The sequence below is a fragment of the Lepidochelys kempii genome, chromosome 1 (assembly GCF_965140285.1).
Source record: "Lepidochelys kempii isolate rLepKem1 chromosome 1, rLepKem1.hap1, whole genome shotgun sequence".
NCBI classification, from domain to species: Eukaryota; Metazoa; Chordata; order Testudines; family Cheloniidae; genus Lepidochelys; species Lepidochelys kempii.
The window spans coordinates 202,030,195-202,045,813 of NC_136380.1; the positions used below are offsets into that span (position 1 = coordinate 202,030,195).

Below are 15,619 nucleotides of genomic sequence, written 5' to 3' on the forward strand. Positions count from 1 at the left end.
GGGGGTCCCAATTTGGATTCCAACTGCAGTTCAAACTCATCTCTACCTTCAAGTCAAGAGCACTGCACTAGGGCTCAGCTTAATTCAAAGCTTCCATCATTTAAGTATTGTAAAAAGTTGGGAATTCCATACCAAAATGTTAACAGAATCCCAGTAAAATGTATGAAAATTCTGGACACAGCGAGATAACTTTTCCAAAGAAACTGGATGAACATAATTCCATCCGATGAGCTGACAGAAATAAAGAAACAATGTCCCACAGTACTCCTCACACCCGGAAAGAACATTCTTTCCATGAGGTAAAACCAAGTGCCTGACACACGGGATGGCAATTGAACTCAAGGGCCCAAAGGTTGGTGGCCTTTGCTCAGTGACTGAGGATCAGAAATCCAGAGAATCTCTTCTGAGTTAGAGAGCTACAGGAATGAGGCACCAACTATTAAAAGGAATTTGCATCTCTACGGTAGCAAATGTCTAATAACCAATATCTGAAGATGGCTTGGCCCAGCACAGATAAGAGCTGCCACTATGGTGTCCCTCCTTGTAGAGGGGAGAAGGGACTGACTGTAATGAAAATAAGGGGCATTCCTTACTGAACCGGCTCAACAGGCAGACTTTGCAGTTCTCTTTAGCTCTCTAAATCCTGACTTGCATTAAACAGTTAAGCAACAGACTGCTGACTACAGTTACAAAGTTTGGATCTGCATTTTCACAAAGTTTGTGTGAGAGAGGCTGAATTAAAGTAGGATCTATTGGGTGAGGGCCCACCCACCGCAGTATGTTGGCATCTGCCATGGACATTGGGAGCAGGAGCATCAGAAAATTTGACTTGTTGTGTGGAGGGCCTTTGGTAGGAGTGAATCTGGACCCCATTAGTCTTAATCCACCTCTGCATGGGGGTACAGATCCAGGTTTTGATTTTAATTCCTACTACAAAGATCTGAAGAAGAGTCTGCGTAAGCTCAAAAGCCTGTCTCTCTCACCAACAGAAGTTGGTCCAATAAAAGATACTACGTTATCCACCTTATCTCTAATCTTATCTCTAATATCTTGGGACCAACATGGCTACAACAAGCCTGCATACTACAAAGCTATTGTAAATGTTGCTTACAAACGTGAAATCTCCTTTATCACCCAAAAAATAATCCAGGATCAGGTCACCATCATGTAGATAAAATGAGTAACAGCTGCTCCATAGACCATGCTGAGACTCTATTTGCCAAGTCAGAAGATGATCCTACTTATTGTGAACAGTCAGGACTTCCCCAAGATGAATTGCTTAATGATGAGAATGACAATAAAGCAATGAAGAATTAGGGGTGTGGAGCCAGTCCCATTTGAATAGTGTCTCAGATGAAAACAGAGTGTCCAAAATAAAGGCAGCTTCATCCAAGCTTCTCTAGATTTGGGGGTGGTTTGGAATCTGAACCCACACCAAGTACTGAATTTTACAGTTGACTGAAAATGTTGTAATTATTTTCCTAGTCTCCCCAGGAAGTGGTAGAAGCCCACTTTAACAGCTAAAATTACACTGGATTTAGCTATGGAAAGTATACTGTAAGGAACAACCATACTTAGGGGGGAGGGATAGCTCAGTGGTTTGAGCATTGGCCTGCTAAATTTAGGGTTGTGAGTTCAATCCTTGAGGGGGCCATTTAGGGATCTGGGGCAAAAGTTGGGGATGGGTCCTGCTTTGAGCAGGGGGTTAGACTAGATGACCTCCTGAGGTCCCTTCCAACCCTGATATTCTATGCTCTGCAGGGTTGATTTATTTACAAGTCTCGAGAGTACCCAATGAGACAATACCTAACAGTGTTTATTGCAATGAAATACCTATGTCCAGTAATAACTATCCACAACATAGACAGCTCTGTGCCATTTCCTGCTCCCCATCACTCACAGCAAAAACTCAGTTTGCTATTGGACCACATCAGGTCAGCAAAAAGCCAGGTGACCACCTAAATGTTTCCACTTTAGTCCCAGAGGAGGGGTAGTGAGAATGAGATATGACCTTTATGTATATACATGGCACCTAGATACAAGAATGTTGGGTACGTTAGAAATTGAGACAGAGATGCATCTTTCATTGTTTTGTAAAGAGCATAAGTTTTGGCTGTTGTAGGACCACAACAAGGAGCAAATTCCAGAGCTGAAGATCCTCCACTCTTTCTGTCTCCAGGAGTTTAAACCTGGGGCAACCCATCAGTCCTTCCAGGTGACCTAATAGGCCCCTTCTCCCTCTGTCTGCTCTGATCTACTGTGTATATAGATTTGCCATGCACTTCTACTTACACAGTTTGCTGGCTCATCACCCAAGGTGATTCCATTTTAACAGAGATTTAAGATAAGCCAAACTAAAAGGTCTTTATTTATTTTTGGTCCTGCAGCAAGAGCTACACTCAACAGTTACTGTGCCTACGTATATACATACATACCTATTTCCCAAAAATTCCTCCCCCTCCTTCCTCGACAACATCACTGGGTTTGTGGGTATGATGTATGAAGCAGAAATAAAGAAAAACAATTTATTTTCCTCTATACCAGTACAGATCTGCAGGGCAGAGAGGAGCAAAATCTTGTTTGGACTGGTAAATTGAACAAACATAACACAAGAGCCATGGAGGAAGCAATTATATGCAACACCAATTCCTGTAATTTTTATTAAGTTAGGTTCGGGTTAGAATTTTTGTTTGTTTTCTTTTTTCTGTTTCTGCTCCCTTCCACCCAATCAAAGACATACTATAACCTAGAGCTGCTTACAAACAGGTTTCTGAGAATGCTTTGTGGCTTAAGCTTATACCCCATATTGGAAATGAATTAGAAACAATGGTCTCAGCTTTATACGAGTGGGAAGAAATGCAGGATCCAAACCTTCAAATATACAAGCAGGTAAAATTCCTACTGTAGTTAGTGGGGGCTTTACTCACACAAATATAACAAAACCATATATCCTTAACACATTTCCACCATCTCCCATTTAGTCCCGCCAAATTGGTGGTAGAATTTAGCTTTAAATACACACACCAGGTGAGTTGACATTAGGCTAATAAATTGAGAGTTTGAATTGTCCAGAATGTGCTCTGTTTATTTCACTAAACTTAACCAAATACAGACCATGGGCCCAATCCACAAGCCCTCAACATCCAAAAACCTCAGTGCATGAAGAGGGCTTGCAGACCTGCCCTCCATGGAAGTACCAGAGCAGAGCTGATCTGGGGATTGGACTGCATCAACTATAGAAAGAGAAAAGTTTTACCACTGATTTGAATGGGAGTCAAAGCAGAGCCACAGAGCTAGTACAGGACCAGTGTGTTTAAAATGCAGATAAAATTGACTAGTGCCTTGTCACTTCCCAAGAAGAGAGGATTGTTTTGCTGGAAAGATTAAATCAGACCAGGGAACACAGGAGACTCATAAAGTGGAAAGACAAAGAAGGGGGCCATGCTTTATAAGAAAAATAGTCTTATGCACCCTAAAAAACAAAAATTAGTTGATAGAGTCACAGAGCTTGGGCCAGGAGGGACCACTAAATCATCTATTCTGACCTGTATATCCCAGGCCTCTGACACCACCCAGCATCTGCACACTAAACCCAACAACCAAAATGAGACCAAAGTATTATGGCTCACAGGAGACTAGACTATTATATTTCACAGGCAGAGAAAGGAAGGGACTGAGGTGCACCACTGCTCAAGACCCCTGAAATGGCAGGAAAATGATAAAGTGAGATATACCCAGATAATTCTGGCAAGGGACTTGCCCTCACATGCTGCAGAGAAAGGTAACCCCTCCACCTCAAGGCCACTGTAAGTTTGACCTGGGGGAAAATTCCTCCTGAACCCCATATATGGTGATGTGACCAACCAGGACAAGGGCAGTCAGGCCTAGTGACTGAAACAAGAGTTCAGCATACTACTCAGGGTCCACGGGGGCAAAGTTCAGGAACGAGCTCAGGGTCAGTACTGGAGGGACAGAAGCTGAATGCCAGAGCCAGAGGATAACCCAGAGTCATAAGCCACAGGTGGAGCAGAGGATTGAAGCCAGAAGCCCAGGAGAACAGGGGCTGGGGCTGGGGCTGGAGCAGGTTTGGAATCAAGGCTGAACACAGAACAGGCTGGACATAGAGCAGTAGCAGGAACTGGAAGCATGCTGGATCAGGGCAGGAGCAGGAACTGGAAACAAGAGCAGGGCAAGTGCAGCTATGTGCATGATACGTGTTGACCAGCTGCTGATCTGCTCTTGGTGCCAGACTTATAAGAGGGGCTACTAAACCATCAGCCAGTCATGTGCTGTAACTACTCTGTCAGTTCCAAGGGAGTGCATCTGGGCTCACTGGTTGCCTAGCAGTGAAGTTAGTCAGGGAGCAGGCCAGCAGCTGGTCCTAGCTGGACTGGCCCCTGACAGCAATCTCTAAAGAGCCATTGGGCCAGGTTTCTCAGGGCAGGCCCAGTGGAAGGTCCACAGGAGGTCTGGGGCATGGATGTGTTCCACAGGTTCCCACGACTAAAGCCTCTTCTAACTGGCATCTAGGATCCCGATGTACTTGGTGAATGTGTGTGGCAAGGTCAGCAACCGTGGGCATTGGTGAAAGAAAGACTGCTCGGTGCCACCCCACGCAGAGTCCCATCTTCAACAATGGCTGTCCCTGATCTTTAGAGGAAGAAGATAAAAACCTCCCAGAAAATGATGGGAAAAAATATCCTAGCTTGATCCCTGCCAGTGGCCAGCTGAAACCCTGAAGCATGAACTTTAGAAACATATGACATAAACCAAGAGTGAACCCCAGGATTGTTCAAGCCTGCCCCCTACCATCACAAGCAATCCCATTATACAATCACACTCATACATTTTTCCATCTCTCTCTTAAAACTAATTATATTTTATTCCCCCACAACTCCTATAGGGAGGCTGTTCCAGAACCTCACCCCTCTGATAGTTAGAAACCTCCTTCTAATGTCCAGCCTGAATTTGTTCATGGCCAGTGTCATAAATATAAAGGGAAGGGTAAACCCCTTTGAAATCCCTCCTGGCCAGGGGAAAGCTCCTCTCACCTGTAAAGGGTTAAGAAGCTAAAGGTAACCTCGCTGGCACCTGACCAAAATGACCAATGAGGAGACAAGATACTTTCAAAAGCTGGGAGGAGGGAGAGAAACAAAGGGTCTGTGTGTCTGTCTATATGCTGGTCTTTACCGGGGATAGACCAGGAATGGAGTCTTAGAACTTTTAGTAAGTAATCTAGCTAGGTATGTGTTAGATTATGATTTCTTTAAATGGCAGAGAAAAGAATTGTGCTGAATAGAATAACTATTTCTGTCTGTGTATCTTTTTTGTAACTTAAAGTTTTGCCTAGAGGGGTTCTCTATGTTTTTGAATCTAATTACCCTGTAAGATATCTACCATCCTGATTTTACAGGGGGGATTTCTTTATTGCTATTTACTTCTATTTTTATTAAAAGTCTTCTTGTAAGAAAACTGAATGCTTTTTCATTGTTCTCAGATCCAAGGGTTTGGGTCGGTGGTCACCTATGCAAATTGGTGAGGCTTTTTATCCAACATTTCCCAGGAAAGGGGGAATGCAAGTGTTGGGAGGATTGTTCATTGTTCTTAAGATCCAAGGGTCTGGGTCTGTAGTCACCTAGGCAAATTGGTGAGGCTTTTTACCAAACTTTGTCCAGGAAGTGGGGTGCAAGGTTTTGGGAAGTATTTTGGGGGGAAGGACGTGTCCAAACAGCTCTTTCCCAGTAACCAGTATTAGTTTGGTGGTGGTAGCGGCCAGTCCAAGGACAACGGGTGGAATATTTTGTACCTTGGGGAAGTTTTGACCTAAGCTGGTAAAGATAAGCTTAGGAGGTTTTTCATGCAGGTCCCCACATCTGTACCCTAGAGTTCAGAGTCGGGGAGGAACCTTGACAGCCAGTTTATATCCATTTGTTCTTCTGCCAGCATTGTCCTTTAGCTTAAATAGCGCTTCATCTTTCCTGGTATTTACTGCCCTAATGTATTTATAGAGATCAAGCATATCTCCTCTCAGCCTTCTTTTGGCAAGACTAAACGAGCAAAGCTCTTCCAGTCTCCTCTCATAAGATAGCCCCTCCATTCCCCTGATCATCCTAGGAGCTCTTCTCCTGGGCAAAAACACACATAGAGTTATCTATACATCACCTTTTTATAGTTAAAGGGCAAATGTAATTGTTCCAAGAAGTGTTCCCTTTGAAATCTATAAAAGGACATCAAATATTTATCTTTACCCTGTAGATTCCTTTCCTCTACGTCAACTCAGGAAACGCCTGCATTTCCTCCTTTACCTTGAGGTTGACAGCACAAAAGAAAGTACAGTCAGTACCCTAGATCCAGTGGCATTGGAGTTCTGTTCAAGAAGTGACAACACCGTGGAGAATCTGCTCAGTTATACCAGTTGCTACAGCTGTCACGAACTCCCTCAACACTGCTCTCATGGTGCTAGCTCGTGCATGTGGAAGGAAGAGGGGAAGGCAACAGAGTCACTGCCATACCCCAAGTCCATCTAGATATGCTCCAAAATTAAAATGTATCTAAAATATAATTAAATATAATAATCATATAGAGAGCTGTGGCCATGAGAATCTGACAAAACAGGGCCATAAATAATACGTCTCACCAATAGCATACTTAGGCAATCTCAGATTTCCTGAGTTGCTGAAATGTAAATTCTAGAGGGGAATTTAAAAGGTGTTTTAGCTGCTGTTATACTAACAAAAAGTATAATTTACCATACAGCGTTGAAATTCTCCCAGATGCTACTGACTGCAATGGTAAGAATGTGTTTTCTGTGTCTTAATCTACTTACTAGCAAGAAATCCTGCCCAATGAAATATCTGTAGAACGTTAGCTCCCACTGAGAGACACCAGCATAATTTAGTTAATGGAAATATTGAAAGAGTGAGAAGTGGTTCTAAACATGACTTTGAGATGAGAGTAAGCCAAACAATGCAGAGCTGGATCTTGGTTTCAAACCTTCCCATTCCCCACCAATTTTCATATCTGTGGTTTTGGTTTGGCCCATTATAGAGATAACAGTCCATTATGAAATTTGGACCCAGTTCAGACTCTGAAATCTCCTGAAGTTCAGGGAGTGGCTGGAAGCAAGGATTTGGTTCAGGACTACTCATAACATACAGACTAGATGATCACAATGGTTTCTTCTGGCCTTTGAATCTATGAATCAACTATATCGTTGCGTGTCTAAGTTAATTACAACTCAAGACTGTCAAATAGGTTCAACTGGAATTATTTAATCAAAGATTATCAATCAGAAATTAGTACAGCACTATATAGAATACAGAAAGAATAGATACATTAGCATCCTTTGATGTGATGATGATGATGTCTCTCCTTCACTGTACCTGGAGGGACGCAGCAGATTCATTCCCCAACTATGTTCCCATACCAGTGTCATTATATAGGGTTTCCAAACAAAGAGAACCTCTTTGTCAAAAAATCATGTTTTGATGTCATTTCTATACAGTCTCAGTTTACATGATTTAACTGTGAAGGCATGATTATTTACAGCTAAGAGGACTAGCAAAATAATGTATTTCAGTGGGTCTTTCTTCTCCCATAATTATTCTTCCTGATCTGCTGTGACAATTATCCCTCATCAGTTTCCCAGGTTTATATATGCTTATGTAAGCATTATATATATGAAGGGAATGGTTTCCCAGATTATCTGAAGAAGAAGAAGAAGAAGAAGTAGTTTGGGAACCTTTGCACTACTCTACTCTCTAGGCAGGAGTGGTCTAATTCCAAATAGGGTCCAGATTCTCCCAGACATTGGCTCTCTGCCAAAAACAGTTCAGGCTTCTTTCCTCCTTTTCCCTCGAAGACAATCACTTCTCCCAGCTCATTTCCCTCCTGTAAACCTAGGTTGAACTCTTTTTCTTCCTCCCATGCACAAGTCCTTTACTCTTCCTAGAGCCCACTCCAGCAGGCAGCTGTTTGTCTTCAACCAACTGTGTGCTCTGCTGCCCCCTGTTATTCTGTATAATTTTTCACGTAGATCCTCTAGGAAGTTGGGTCCCAGAACCCAAGGATCCAAGGCTCACTTCCTAGTCTGCCTCTGGCACGGGTTTGGGGATGGCAGACTCTGAGCAGTGACAGTTCAAATGAAAACAAGCCCATTCCACAGACATCCTCCAGCCTCGACTCCCACATGGAAGGCACAGCACAACAGTAGCGGGAGGAGAAATTTCTCAAAAGCTCCACAGGGGGGTGACTATTAGCATTTTTTAGAGAAAGAATGAGAGTGAAAACAAAAGATTGTATTCTTGGTAAATAACACCAGAAGCTCTACTAAGCAGATAATGAAACAGGGAGTGCACGCTAGCGCTACTAGGAAAATGGACCAAATGGGAAACTGATCTTCTTCCATTTCTATTTTTCCCAAAGCCACAGGGAAGCTGCCTGCCACACATTATGAAAATGGTACTGGCACTTCTTACATTCAGGGCTTGCTCCTGCAGCCTTTATTCTCATTAATGAGTCCAGTGAAGCCTACACAAATGAGCCAGAGCTGCAGGATCATGACCTAAGAGGGCTCATTTTCAGCAAGGGTTTGCAGTAATTTGGCACAAAATTCCCATCATTGCTGCTGGGAAATACATGCCTAATTCCCTGAAAATGTGCTGCTGCTAAGAGTCACAGGACTCCTGATTACTTCTTGCCAGTCTTAAAGAGATTAGATAAGCTACTTCCACCTTATAAAAGGCTTTCATTATTCAAAATTTCCATGAGAACAGTATGTGGAACTGGAATGAGATGCTTAACAATATGTTATAGGCCTCTTTAAAAAAAAAAAGCCAACCATGGATACCAATTGGTTCAAAAGATTTGTTGATGCAGTTTCTGATTCAGGGATGCCATCAATATTACTGATATTGAAAACATCTTGCAAAGCCAGACCCTGTTCCAAAGGCCTTTAACAGCACAGAGCATCTGCCAAGTGCTTTCCATTTCCATTTGTGCTTCCCCACTGGCACCTCCAGCAGGCTCAGTGATGGGCAGAGCTGCAGAAGCAACAGGTTGGGAGGAAGAAGTTGCTCCATTTAAATGGAGGATATGGGGAGCTCTGGGATGAGCACAAAGTATTCTGGAAGCAGACTTCTTCTGTCATTAGAAAATACAGCACTTCTTAAAGACACGTTCAATGAGAACATTTCCTGTCAGAGCTCACAAGACTAGGCAGAGTTTGTGTTGGCACCAGAACTGCTAATGTGTCAATGGTTGAACTCCCCAGAGAACTCTTAGGAAAAGGGAGAGGGTAACATTCTGATCCTCACTGCACCAGTGTAAATTACTGAGATTGATGGATTTACATTGGTGTAACTGAGATAAAAATCTGTCCCAGAGGTGATGTTATCTAAGGATGGGTGGTGGTGATGGAAGAGATACAGACACAGAAGACCAGATCATGTACTGGGGTGAGTCAGACCTACACCAGAGGAGGATCCTGCATAGAAGGTTCATGCATCTCACATATCTGAGGCTTTGACATTTCCAGGGATTTATTTAACTATCTCCAGTCTATTCTGCCAAATGCTGGCAACAATGTAAATCCAGAATAATCATACTGCTTTCAGTGGATTCACTCCTGATTTACACTAGTCTAGCTGCAGAATTTGGCTCTATGTGTTGAGAAGAAGAAATACATTTATAGCAAGGGCTGGCAAAAGCCAGCATGTTTGTGTCAACTCTTTTCTTTTTGTAAATTCTTATCTAATGGCATCTCTGGCTATAGATTAACTTTCCTTGCTCAATATTCTTTAGTCTTTCATCTCTCTTGAAGTGAGACCAGCAAATGCTTTGATAAGTGGAGTGAAAGATTGTCTCGTTTCACTGTAGCCTCTAAGTGTTGAAATGTTACAGTATTTTATAACTTATTAAAGCAATACTGCTCAGGAAATCGACACTGAAATCCCTGCACCTTCTAAAATGAATGAATCACGACCAATATCCCTACGCCTAATAGAGCAACTGTACACTAGAGAGCTATTTTCCTCTCTCTACCTAATGTAGCAAACACACCGCTAAAACAAAAGCTGCATGCTACAATATACTTTCTAAACTGTGAGTGCTCCAGCCTGCATTTTAAGTACAGCCTTAGAAAGGAACGCCAGATATCTAAAACAAAAAGTGAACATAAATGGACATAAATAACGTTCAGTCCTAACTGCTATCAGTTGACTTGCAGATGGTCTGATTAAAGCCAACCTGAGAGCAAACAAAAATATCTACTGCGTTATCAGAGTTCCAAGGCTATTGTACCCAAAATGGTCTCACTATTGTTCTTTTGAGGATGTTTAGCTGGAGATTCAAAGACAACAAAGAGTCAACCCGAAGTTGCATAATCTCCTGAGAAATTTTCTTTCTGTAGAAAAGGATTACCATAAACCCCGCTGCATATTTATTCTTTCGATCATCCGCTGTATTTTCACCTTTAAACTGTGACCATGTCCCATGTCAAAAGACCTAAAATAAGGTGATTTTTTAAGGAACAAACAAGTAACTTGGATTTTCTCATTTCATCTGAAGTTTAAGGACCAGATATCCCAGTGGCGTAAATCAGTGTAACTCCACCAAATTCAGTGAAACTGTGCGGATCATCATCATCGACAAATCTGGACCCAAAATATCTACACTAACACCCTCCCCATCTTTGTCTCAAAAACAGGGTTAAGAAGTTGTCAGCACCACACAGAGTATCGGTCCTTTACCTTCAAGGGGCCTTGCTGACAATATAACTGACCAAGGATAAAATTTTCAAAAGAGCGTAAGTGAGTAAGCCTGAGTCCCATTTTCCAAAGTGCCAAATACTTAGGAGACTAAATTGAAATCCAATGGCACCTGGACTCTTAAGTCACTTATACACTTTTGAAACTGTACCCCAGGTCAGATGCTGCAGCAAAACACTTCTACCTTCTCAGCCAATCCAATGCTGGAGGCAAATTTTGCCTTGACTTACATCTATACCACAGCATTAACTTTGATGGGGTTGCAGGAATAAAAATCAGGGTAGAATTTATCCCCAGGAGTTTCTGGATTGATGCCTCATTGTGGGAGAAAGAGAAGGCAAAATTAATTCCTTTTGTTAGTGCTAATACAATTCTTCAGTGACAGCCCCAAGACATTGAGTTCTATTTGGGGCAGACAGAATCCCAAACAATTTTTGTATCCAAACGTCTTCTCCAGCAGACCCCTTTCTATCACAAATTTTCTGGCAAAAAGAGCTTAGCTTGCCATCACTCTGTGAGCACTGTTGGAGCTGATGAGAGGAATAGGAGTTAGAGAACTGCTGGGGAAAACAAAACTTGTCTCAGACTTGCAACTCTGGTTAAAACAGTAAGTTACAATATTGGTGAGCAGATGCCCATGTCCCCCAAGCGCTATGATGTTCAATGTACTGTAAAGGAGAACCTGAAGGATACGTTAGGGTGGACTGTTTGTTGATTCAAAATATTTCCTTCTGTTAAAAGCACTCCTCTGATGGAAGAGGCCCTTCTTAGCCCTGACATCTTGACGCTACACATGCAGCATGCACTCTGGGATGCCTGCATTCCATGTCACATTGGCTTGGGTTCTGCCAGGTCGTTTCCTTATGCCTGCAAACTCAATTGAACTTATGAAAATTCAAACAGTCTTCTGTCTGTTTCATACATCATCAGCAAACATAATTAGTAGACAAAATGAATTTGTTCTTTGTAATTTGGAGGCTATGCAAATGTTTCTACTGTATAGTGCAGAGGAGGGGATAAAGTTTGGTAAGCAAGGTTAATTCAGCATGGAGGAAAGTATGGAGACAGACAAATAAAGAAAGAATGTTTGCAATAAAAATACTCAGTGAGGAGAGTGATATGGTACTTTTGCAAATTACAATTGGCCTTGATACCTTTGAGTGATGGAACAAAACAAACGCACAAGTGAGTTATGAAAGATCATCCCAGTGAGTGACTGTATCTCCACCCCAGGTGTTTTGTGCACACAAGGTGTTTGTTAATAATAACAATACTTAGCACTTCCAAGAGCTTCACAGACACTAACTAAATAATGTTCACATAGGTATGTCAGTATTAGCCACACTTTAAAATAGATATGAAAAGTGAGGTCCAGAGAGGTTAAGTGACTTGCTCAATGCCATGCGTGTCTGAATCAGGAAAAGAATACAGGATCTCTTAGCTATTAATCCTGTACTCAGACCACTAGGCTACATATTAGCTGAATTTTTTCAAGGCAGCACATACATTAAAAATGTACCTACTATATGCAATTCTTATAAGTCTTAGATAAGGGAAACATGGTTAAATTCCTAGACACTGCTTTGAAAATTTATCCCACACCCATATATGTTTTGGACAATTTTAGCTTATATGTATAGTATCTTTCCCTTGTGCAAAGATCTGACTCTGATTATTGTTCATGTTAAAGGAAAGCAAATACTCACCTGGAGCAGAGATTATTCTGCATAAAGGGCTTGATCCTACTAGGTGCTAGCCCTGATACACTAAAGTAGTTAAGCATGTGCTTAACATTAAGTATGGGAGTAATCCCTCTGACTTCAGTGAATAAATGTACAACGATAAGTATACACTTAAATACATTGCTGGATTGGACCCAGAGTGCTCAGCACATTGCAGGCTCAATCACACAGTCACCTCCTCTGAATAGCATGTCACACTACCTTCAGAAAGCCCCTTTTTCAGGTGACTATCAGGCAGATCCTCAGCTGCATAAATGGGCATAAACTCCATGGAAGTCAACAGCATATATGATTTGCACCAGCTGAGGAGATGGCTTACATTCTGAACAATCAGATGATGTAGGGACATCACAGCCTGGGAATGATCTCTCCAGACTCCAAATTTATTTTTTTTTAAAAATAGGTAGTTCTCTATTTACAGGAAAGCCATTTTCTGGGATTAATCTCATCCCAGATCTCAGAAATTAGCAGGCACTGTTCACAATGAACCTCAGTAAGAAACAACGCAAGACTTCAAAGCATCTTTTCTTCTATGGCTAATCACCATGCATTATAACTGTTTTGTGTTACTGACTACATGGACACTCAAATGTAACAGCAATATCCAGATTTCATTATTACGATTTGCATGCCCATCCATAAAAATCCTTCCACCATGCTCCTCACAGCGTAAGAATCATAAAGTACAATGATCCTGGTATATTTCAGAGGTGGGGCTGTATGCTGAGGCTACAGAACCTAGGAGCATTTAGGAGTTTACAGGCAAGATACTTTTGAAAAATGAATGATGGAAGTAAGTTGGAGATAAGATAATGCATGCCATAAAGCAGAGGTCCAGCTATGATGGTTTGATAGAGCACAAGGAAGGATGGAATTGTGCTGAGTCAGGATCCTGTGTCCCATTCCCAACTCTAGGACTGATTCGCTCTGTGACCTGGAGCAAGTCATTTAACCTTTGTGCCTCAGTTTCCCCATCATTAAAATGAAGATATTAATGTTCTGTTTTTGCAGGTCTGTTCCACATTTACATTTAAAGTTGTTTTCCTCAACCACTGAGTCTCTGATCTGCTTACCAAGTGATATCGCCCAGCCCAGCTGGCAGTCAATCATCAGAGCCATATACTGCTAAATAGTATTTCGCCACACTGCTCCATCAAGGACCCTGTGACCACCTGTATCCCAAAGATCCAAAGAACCGGCCTTAATTCACTCTTAGATCTATTAAAATTTGGAAAGAAAATGTCTAATGCATTCGAAGCAAAATTCTCCTGATTATTATTTTATAATATACAGGGAATTACAAAAGGGCTTTTAGATTCAGTGTTCATACATTTCAAAGTTTTTCCCCCCAACCCATCCTCTCCGCCCCCCACAAAATGTTATATCATTGGTACCACTAAATCTACTAGTACCTTAAACCTAGGTCATAGGCTCAGAGTTACAGTGATGACCATGGTGGCCAGGGATACTGCTTGTGGTAGGAAGTTAAGAACTATGAGCAGAACATTTTAAACCCAACTCACTGGCCACAGTCTGCAGTTAATGCACAGTATTTAACAACACAATGGCATGCCCCTGCCAGTAATGTAAAAACGCAATGGATTAGTGCCAGAATGGCACAATCTGCCTCACTGACTCATGCCTGGCATTCCATTCCTGGAAGGGGTATTATGTACCCGCAGTATGCTGTACCCTTCAGCTAGTCTCCAAAGTAAATTCATTAGTGTTGAAAGGGGGTAAAAACCCCCTTATGTAACAGTTAAAACACTGAAACACTTTGTGCTATAAAACAAAGATATCACTTGGGAAGAATTCATAAACTTCTGGATTTCATTACCAAACTTACATTTTGATCTTAAATGAGAAAACAGATTGACTTTGCTTTGTAGTATTTCACAACCTTTTATTGCCCAACTAAAATCCCTTTTCCCCTATCATCTTTAAGATTTTGTTTTGTTTCTTTATTATTTTTAAACTCGGAGCATCTGAATCTTTTACACTGTCTGGTCATTCACTTGCCTGTTATTCATGCACTGAAATCCCAAGTATTAATTGTTCTCTCGAGTACATTGACAAAGCAGCTTCTAAATAAGAATAGACCAGAATGGATGTAGACTCTGACATGCATTTATGGACTAATGGGGCTCTTAGAGACAGCCTCATCTCTCGTTCGAAAACATAAGATATGCTATTTTGACTGTTTCCTAGCACAAGAGGAAACACACATACACACACACACACAGAAGAATTATGCATTTCTGATCACATCCAATGTCCTCAGGCAGATGACTCCTGTTGTGATGTCACCAGAAACTTTCTCTTTCTTTTGATTTTTCTTATAACAAAGGACAAAAATGTCCTATGACATCACAAAGGAGAATGAATTATATTTCTGATGCTATCAGGAATCTTCTGCTACTTTCCATTATCCCTGCACCAAAGTGCAGGAATCCTTGGTGACAGGATGACAGGAAATGTATGTCAATTGGGACAAAGCTACACACCATTCCTAATAAAATTCGAAACAGCCAGTGGAAAGAATTGGCAATTTGGGGTCTGACATAAAACCTGGCAAAGATCCAGCACAACTTCCTTTAAAAAAATAAATAAATGTCATTTAAACTTGTAAATCCCATCCAAGGGCACTCTGACCTTTATCCATGTCCAGTTACTGTGCTAACACTTTTATTGTGTGCACTGTTTCAGAGAAATACTGACAAAAGGTACCGGAAAAGCTTTTACTTACAGGAATGCAGTGCAGCTTAATCTTTTTGTTTTTAAGGTGCAGTGATTTCAGCATCTAAAATGTAACTTCAGGCAGTCTGAAAAGAAACAGGTTAAAATCTCTTTCAGTTATAATTGGTATTTCAGATTTAATTAAAAATTAAACTTTCATAATGTTTCACCATCCAAAGCAATGCATTATCAGTCAAGCGTGGCCTTTTTTTTTTTTTTTTTGGGTTAAAAAAGGCTCTTCCCAGAGTAGTCTGTAATGAAGAAAGGGCGGGGGGGGGGGAAGCAATTCACAAAAGCAAAATATGCCTCTGCATTAAAGGATCTCAGAATTACATGGAAAGAAACCTCCTGCCCCTTAATTTTAACAATCTACCT

General features: G+C 41.4%; 1 protein-coding gene across 8 annotated transcripts in view; it reads right to left on the minus strand.

Annotated features, from left to right (window-relative positions):
* The window catches only part of ZBTB20 (zinc finger and BTB domain containing 20), a 669,002-nt gene that overhangs the window by 413,855 nt on the left and 239,528 nt on the right, over positions 1–15,619 (minus strand). For all 8 annotated transcript variants that reach the window (XM_073308823.2, XM_073308794.2, XM_073308802.2 and 5 more), the window contains one exon: positions 15,255–15,330. The gene's annotated coding sequence lies outside the window, so the exon portion shown is untranslated. The remainder of the gene's footprint in view (positions 1–15,254; positions 15,331–15,619) is intronic.